Consider the following 8,847-nt stretch of genomic DNA (forward strand, 5'->3'; position numbering starts at 1 on the left):
GACTATGTTTACCTGCTGAAAACTTGTTTATACACTATCATTTAATTCTGGAGTTACCTCTTCCAATCAAGTTTTCTCACTCACCCTAATCTGTTGGTTTAATTTTCAGTCTTCTGTGATCTCTCCACTTGTAAATCCATTTTAAATGTCTTTTCTTTATATCTCTTTTCTGTCAGTAGCATATTGCCCAGGGGATGGCTCTTTTTTTTCTTAGCTCTGAGGACATCCTACCTATCTTAAAAATGTCCTTGCTCTCATTGTGTCTCTCTCCTGATCACCTTGGCAATGCCTCTGCTGATGGACCCCACACCCTGTTCTCTGAATGTGATGGAGTCTCCCAGTAAAGCTTGCACCTTTTATCACCCTGTGCCCACTGTCTCTCCTTATTTCTTTCTTGTCTTTGATACCATTCAAGTCTCCATTTCCTCTAGAGACCTCTTCAATGAACCCTAGAGTCCTGTATCCTATTGTCTTTTCAAGACCATGCTGGATTGTCTCAAAGGCCCTTCCACCTTCATGGTCCACATGTGACCTCCTGAGCTCCCCAGTAGACTCCTGCTCTGTTCCTCAGCATCTCAGGTAGGGTAATCCTGTACTTGGGGGCTTCACTGGACACCTTCACATATATTGAAAGTGTATAATATATTACAACATTGCTAAGTTTTATATTTAAAAAGAAAATTATTTTTTTTCCAGATGGGCAAGAAAATTAGCATCTACAATGCTCTTTATGCTTGGATAAAAGATGTGGGAAGACTTGGGTCCTGGTGGCTTTGCTTCTTCAGGGCCTCTGCTCTCATCTCTTGAAGTTCCTCTGCTCACTCACCTTAGTTACACAGGCTTATTTCCTTTTCTGGGCAGAAGTTTACTTAGACTCAGGGCCTTCACTGAGTACTGTCCCTTTGCTGAGCCCTCTGTGGGCCCTGGGCTGCAGGTTACCAACATCTCAGGCCTTTGTTCTGACATCACCTGCTCCATGGAGACTCCTGTGTCCTCCCCAGCTACTGTGAAAACACCCATCACACCCTGCCCCACCTCTGCCTCATACACATGCTCTGCAGGTGTCATTTCATGTCTTTACCATCCACTGTCTGTATCCTGGTGAGAACAAGGCCCCACAAGAAGGTGGGTGGTGGGCTGGGCCTGGTCCTCTGGGAGGTGCTCAACTCTGGCTTTTCATGTGAGTTCTGAGGCATTTTACAATAAGTCTTTGTCCCCTTACTGGAAGTTCTATACGTGGGGTAACATTTTTGCCCAGCCTTAATAATACCTAAGGTTAATTCTTCTCTGTGTGCAGTATTGAGTACCTGGCTCTGTATCTTCCATCCTGAGGGCTGAGATTATCCTGAGATCCCAGGGAGGTGAGGGGAGCTGTGCTGTGGTTCAGTGGATTCAGGGCCAAACTGTGCCCTAAAGAGGAGCCCAGTGCTGCCCAGCTCCCCACTGCTACAGTGTGTGTGGGCTTCACCACCAGGGAAATGAATCTCAAAGAAAAGAGTCAGAGAAGTCTCCTGTGGGCCTTCTTGCAGGAGTTTACTGTCCCTGCATCTCCTAGGTGCAGTGGGCTGTTAGGTAACATCTTCCCACATGCTGAGATACCTTCTGTGACAGGGTGTGACTATGAAACAGGAAAAAGATGTGTTGATTCTGAGCCTTAAACAGTAAGTTTCCACCATCCAGTATTGACTCATAAAGACTCATGTTATCTGAGCAAGAAGCTCTGAAGAGGAGGAAGAAAGAAAGGAATCAGGGGTGGCTGTCACTGAGGCAAAGTGATGTTCTCAGGTGGTCCTGAGTCTCCTTTCTTCTATAGTACTGGGCATAGTTGCTGGCCTCCTGTGACTCTGCAGCAAACCCACTAACAGATGTGCCTGCACTCTCCAGGGCCTCGCTCAGCCCCTTACCTCTGCACTTACATTCCATCCCACTGGGACCTGGTGGCAGGGAGCAGGTGAGGAGGCTCCACTGGGTGTGGTCCTGAGAATTATCTGTCATTTCTTTTGATCTTTTTTTTTTTTTTTTGTACTGTGGATTGAACCCAGAGAAACTTGTCCACTGAGCCATATCCCCAGCTCTATTTTTATTTTATTTTATTTTATTTTATTTTACTTAGAGACAGGTTCTCACTAAGTTAGTTAGGACTTTGCTTTTGCTGAGGCTAGCTTTGAACTCATGATCCTCCTGCCTCAGCCTCCAAAGACACTGGGAGTATAGGCACGAAACACTGTGCCTGGTATTTTTGTTGATATTTTCAAAAAAGTGAGCATATTGTTTGGCTGATGATTTCTGTCCTCTACAGCAAGTCTTTCTGCTCTAGTTCTCATTTTTTTCTCTCCTTCTTTTTGATTCTGTGGCCTTTAGTTGGCAGTTTTCCTTTTCAGGTGTGTAGTTACTTGATCCGAATTTTCTTCATCCTTGTTGTAAAGTTTCACTGTTAACATCTTGCTTTTGTTTTTTGGGTTTTTTTCCTCCTTCACTGTATTCCATAAGTTTCAGTGTATTTTTATTTTACTTTTGCTTCAGGTTTTTTTGAGTCCCTTTTCTTTTGTTACCACTTGTTGCTTAAGAAGGAGGTGTTTCATTTAATTTTTCATCTGCAGTTAGCTTCAGTATTTATTCCATTGTGAACAGGAAGAAAACTGGGGTGATTTCAAGTGTCTGAAACTGGATTTTAAAATTTGTGAACTAATCTTTGAACTTTTATGTAGACGGTCCTTGTGGATTTTAAGAGGAAGTGCTTCCTGCTGCACTACGGTATCATGTTCAGGATAGGTGTGAGGACTCCACTTGGTGTGCCATGGTATTAAAGATCTGTTTATGGATCTGTTGTCTATTAATGCATCTCAGTGTAATTGGCAGTTTTTGGCTATCTCAGCTTCAGACAGGCCCAGAGACAATCTCTGTCACTCCTCCTCTGCTGAGATGCACATGATGATGTCCTGCATATCTTTTAGACCTTTCATTTTCCTACAATTTTTTTCCTCCTGTGCTTGCACTAAGGCTTCCAACTTGTTTGTGATTTCTAAGTTTCTGAGAAGGGCATTTGGTTCATGTGTTCTTATTAAATACATTTCCAGGAGGGTGTGGCAGTACAAATCTCTACCTCAGTGACTCAGGAGGCCAAAGAAGGGAAATTGAAATTTGGAGACCAATCTGGGTAATTTAGAAAGACCCTATATAAAAATTAGAAATAAATGAACTAAAAGAACAGGGAGCTGGATGTGGTGAAACATGCCTGTCAGATCACTGACATGAGAAGCTGATGCAGGAGGATTGGGAATTCAAAGCAGCCTCAGCAAAAGCAAGAGAGCCTGTCTCTAACCAAAATGCATAATAAGGGTGGGGAAGAGGCTTGGTGGTTGAGTGCCCCTGAGTTCAATCCCCAGTACACCTCCCCCCCCACACACACACCACACAAAATCCACAAACAAAAAGAAATGTGTTTGTTAGGGAGCTCACACCTGGGCCTTTCTGCTCTGCAGTAGAGTTGTGTGATGTCTTTTCACATGTCTGGAGATGCCTTTTGGGGGGTATTTTGCTATATTTGCTAAAGAAGATAAAGAATTTTTGTTTTGTGTGTTTGTGCACCTTCTGATTATGTGAGTGCCAATGCTTTATTTTTGTTGTTGTTATTGTTGTTGTTTGTGTGTGCGTGTGTGTGTGTGTGTGTTTTAGCAATGGAATTTGAACAAGGGGCATTATACCACTAAGCTACATGCCCAGCTTAATTTATTTATTTAATTTTTGAGAAAGGGTCTTTCTATTTTGCTGAAGGCCTCACTAGGATGCTGAGCCTAGCTTTGAATTTATTATCTCCTGCCTCATTCCACAAAGTTTCTGGGATTAAGATACATACTGTGCTTTTTGATGAGCACTTTAAACACCAAGGCTTCTTTCCCCATATTACTATTACTGCCTCTGTTGAAATAACATCTTTTTTTTTAATTAGGGATTGAAGCCATGGGTGCTTAACCACTGAGCCACATCCCCAGCCCTTTTTAACATTTTGTTTATTTATTTTTTGGTAGCAGAAATTGAACTCTGGGGCACTCAATCAATGAACCACATACCCAGTCCTATTTTGAATTGCATTTAGAGACAGGATCTCACTGAGTTGCTTAGAGCCTCGCTATGTTGCTGAGGCTGACTTTGAACTTGTGATCCTCTTGCCTCAGCCTCCCAAGCTGCTGGGATTACAGGCATGCACCACTTTGCCCAGCTTAATATTTTATTTAAAGACAGGGTCTTTCTATATTGCTCAGGGCTAAGTTGCTGAGGCTGGCTTTGAATTTCCAATCCTCCTGCCTCAGCCTCTGAAGCCCCTGAGATTAAAGGCATGCATTACACCACCCAGTGAAACACCTCATTCTTTTTTTCTTTTTGAGAGAGAGAGAGAGAATTTTTTAATATTTATTTTTTAGTTTTTGGCAGACACATCTTTGTTTGTATGTGGTGCTGAGGATCGAACTCGGGCCACACACATGCCAGGTGAGTGCGCTACTGCTTGAGCCACATACTCAGCCCCAAAACCACCTCATTCTTAACTACATACTTTCTAAATTTTTTCTTTGACTTTTCTTCCACTATGGTGTTCAGGGATTCTGTTTCTGATGTAATCTGATTTACTGAAGGCAATTTGTTCCCTTGTTTTTTTTTTTATGTTGTTTGTATGCCTAGCCATCTAACAGTTTATTTTGAGGCAATAAAATCTCAACCTTGTGGATTTATAGTATCCCTGTAAGTTACTTCTATCTCACAGTTTATGGGGAGACAGACATTAACAACAACTGATGCAAACAATTTACAGCATTAAACCTTGCAACGAAATATACAATGTTGGTTTTTATAATACTGAGAAATGATATGATCAGTTATTGCCCAAAATAATAAAAAAAGTTACATAAGAATATAAAATTTCATGTGGTTATCATGGACATAAATAGAAGTGATGTAGGATGTGATGATAAGAGGAAGAAGGAGCAAAAAAATAGAGTTAAAAATGAAAGAGAGAGTGGAAGAGAGAACATTAGGGGTTGGTTGTTAGTAGAGTAAAATAATGGAAGAGAGTCAAGGGAAATCTAGAAGTGAAACAAAAAATAATAAAAATAATAAGATAGAAAGTAGAAAAAAATAAAAAGTAAAAAATAAATGAAATAAAATATACAGAAAAGAAATAAAAGTTTATAAGAAAAAAATTAATATGTACTAAATATATTAGTCTTTGAAATAATGATCTATAAATAACAGTTTTCAAATAAAATGGTAGATATGAGGGAGCAATGAGGATATATGAATGTGTATCTTTCCCATTATACAGTTCTTTAAGAGGAAATTAAGAAGAGATCAGTGGTTGAAAAGGGTTTGTAGATCCTACAGGTGGGTGATGTCTATGCAGATATGTATTTTTAAGAGGTGAGAATAAAAAACAAAAACCAAACAAACAAAAACACAATAATGAAGAAAAAAATGAATAGAAGTAAAGAGTTAAAAGAACAGTGAGAGAACAGTAGAGTTTCTCTGTTGGCAAGAAGAAGGAATTATAAACAAAGATAAAGAGTTGTGAAACAGTCGATGTGAAGTCAATCCATCTTATACTAATCAATGACTTAATTTCCAAATAATAGAAAAATAAAAATTGGGAAAAAAACCTATGAGGTTCTGGAGATATAGCTCAGCTGGTAGAGTGCTTGCCTCGCATGCATAAAGCCCTGAGTTCAATCTCCAGCGCCCCCCCATACAAAATAATACCACTTATAAAAAATTATAAAGCATGAAATAGGAAAAAAGGATAAAGCTAACTGAATTAAATGCTAAAAGCTAAAAATAGACAAATAGGTATCTGTACAAAAGTATAAATGCCTATCATTTTTATGTATTCAAAAAACAAATCAAAATGTAACAAAAGCAAAAACAAAAATTTAAAATAGTCAATGAAAGGCTTTTTCTTCTTTTTTTTTCTTTTTTTGACTTCTGTTTGTACCAAACTGCCTTTGGGTCTCTGATTTATTATTTCACATCATAGTCTTTTTAATTTTAAATGAATTCCTGAAGGTCCCCTGAATTTACTCTGGGTGTAAACTTTAAAATGTTACTTTAAAAAGACTGATCTGCTTAATGGCTGGGCACTGTCTCTCCCATCCACATCTGCCACAGAAGTTGATGCTGAACTCATCAGGCCTAGCACTCTCCCTCTCTGTCTCTCTCTCTCTGTGTTTCTCATCCTAGAGCAGGAATAGGGTGACTTGGGTCTGGTATCCTTTCCTCTTTCCACACCCTGGGAGGCTCAGCACCCATGATAGGGTACCCACACCCTCTGAGTCCAAGCACCTGGTGGCGAGGCCCTGCTCTTCTCAGCACACCAGCTCCTCTTTCAGAATTGCACCACAGTCACCATGGTTGCCATAATGACATCAGGTTTCTGTGGCAACTCTGAAGCACAAGTTGGTCCTCCAGAAATGCTTCTGGACAGGCCTCTTCTTTGTTCCCCTGCCTTTCTTTGAAACCAAAATGCATTCCCTCTTCAGGCCACCACCTGAGAAAGTTCACCAACTAAAGGAGCTAGGCTCACATTTAGGCAATGGGAGAACACTGCTCACACACTCTAATAAGTTCAAACTCCTGGCATAGGCCCAGGACACCCTGGCCAAAGAGAGCACACACTTGATGTTCCCACATCTCCTCACTTACCTGACAGCAAACCAAAGAACCCCAAAGCTGGAAGTAAGCACTCAGCAGCCAATGGCATTTGTACAACTGGGAGTGATCATAACAACCAGAGGTACAGTGGTATTCTTGCAAGGATCTTTTCTTCTTTTACTGATCTCCCATCCTCTAAGTGCAAATATAAAAAGGAATTAGAAGTGGCCTATGCATACAGGCCTTTAGGATCCCACAATAACCACACAGGACATCATGTTGCCTTTCCAGGAGGGTCTCACATCTCTCTCTTTCTCTAGTCAGTGGAGCATCTAGTCCAGGAGCAGGAATGAGGTGAGTGGGGTCTGGGGTCTATTCATCTATCTGCATACCATAGAGGCTTAGCCCCTGCTAAGCAGGCACCTATACCCTCTTGTGAGTCCATACTACTGGAGGCGGGGCTCTACTCTCCGCACACAGCAAGCCAGTCAGTCTTCTGTGGAAAGTCAGAAGACATGATGTTTGGTTTCTTTTTCAATCACTATAAACAAGCTGCCCCATCTATTTGGACATGTTTCTTCATGGCTCTTTGTCTTCTTCCTTCTCACTTGGTGCCCCTGTGACCACTTCACTCTTATTGCAGTAAACTTTCCAGCTGACTCCACACCAAACTGGGCCCTTCCTTATGAGCTCCTGGTTCTGAGGTATAGAATTCACACACTTTCTTGACATTACTCAGTACTGAAGTGTCGAGGTTTCCCTTAGCACCCTTTTCTTTCAGAAAAGGAGCAGAAGAAAAGCAGCTGCCACGTTCGGCTAACGGAGCCAAGTCCGGTGAGGGACCGCGGGGTTAAGAAATACACAGGACACCAAGGTTCTTCATCCAGGAGGAAGTGTGCGCTGCTTTATTGCCAAATTTATTCCCCTTATATATCTTTTTTAACAGCTGTGGGAAATCACTCAAAAGTGAGGAGGGAAGAGTAATAACTGTGTCCTTGGGTTACCGCCACCGTCACCGTCCCCTATCAGGAGGCTCGAACAGGTCAAGATGTTCCTGAGAGACACATATGCTCGAGGCAGATAAACAGGAAACCGCAAGCCCACGTCATGGCCTTGTGAGCTGGCCACATTGACATGCAGAACAAAGAACTGGGGGTTGAGTCCCCAGGGGCCAGGGCGGGCCTGCTACCAGCAATCAGCCACCATGATCCACATTCTCAAAAAATGCCTTCTTCAAATACTTGACATAAGCTCAGTCACCAGATGAAGAGCCAATAGTGGAGCATCAACTCCCAGAACCAGGAAGAGTCAACAGGCCTATATTGACCACTGGCACTGCTACAACTGGGTAGTGACCATAAACACCAGAGGGTACAATGGGTTTCTCAACAGGGCATTTTTCTTCTCTTTTACTCATCTCTCATCCTCTAAAAACAAACCTGAAAAAAAAATGACCTACATTCAAACAGGCATTTATGGTCCCACAATTACCACCCAGGACATCACACAGCCTGGGGACAGTATGGTTCCACATGTTTCTCCCTCTCCAGTGAGCATGGCACCAAGTCCCAGAGTAGGAATGAGGTGACATGGGTCAGGGTTTTTTTCATCTCCTCACAACCCAGGGGGAGAGCCCCCACCACAAGGCACCTACCCACTCCACTGAGACACATCTGGAGTAAAGGCCTGCTCTTGAATTGCTTTTTAAAAATCATTATAAAGGTTCTTTATAAAATTCAAAATAGAACTACCATTTGATCCAGTAATAATAATTCTGGGTACACAGCTAAAGAGTGGAATCTGTGTGTCAAACAATTGACTTCACTCCTGACTTCATTCGCTGCTATTTACAATAGCTAATTAAAACCAACCCAACAAACAATGGAAATGCCTTTTGGATGAAAGAAAAACCATAGCAGGGCCTCCAGCTACTCCCCTGAGCAACTCTAGCCCCACATCTCCAAGAGCTTTCTAGTAGGACAAAACCCAGAAAATGGCACTCACTAGACACCCCAAGAGGCTTCAGACATGGAGGATGGGCACCATGGTTAGGAAGTTCTGAAACCCAGGGCCAGAAAAAGATGGGAGAATAAAATGAGGACACTTCACACAGTGAAATATGAAGGGGAATCTCATATTTCATTGGTGGTGAGTTGTCTGTGACAAAGGTGAAGGAAGATTTTTTTCCATGAAATGATCAAGAAATTACAT

Source organism: Spermophilus citellus (assembly GCF_964194105.1).
Source record: "Spermophilus citellus genome assembly, chromosome: 3".
In the NCBI taxonomy this organism is placed as follows: Eukaryota; Metazoa; Chordata; class Mammalia; order Rodentia; family Sciuridae; genus Spermophilus; species Spermophilus citellus.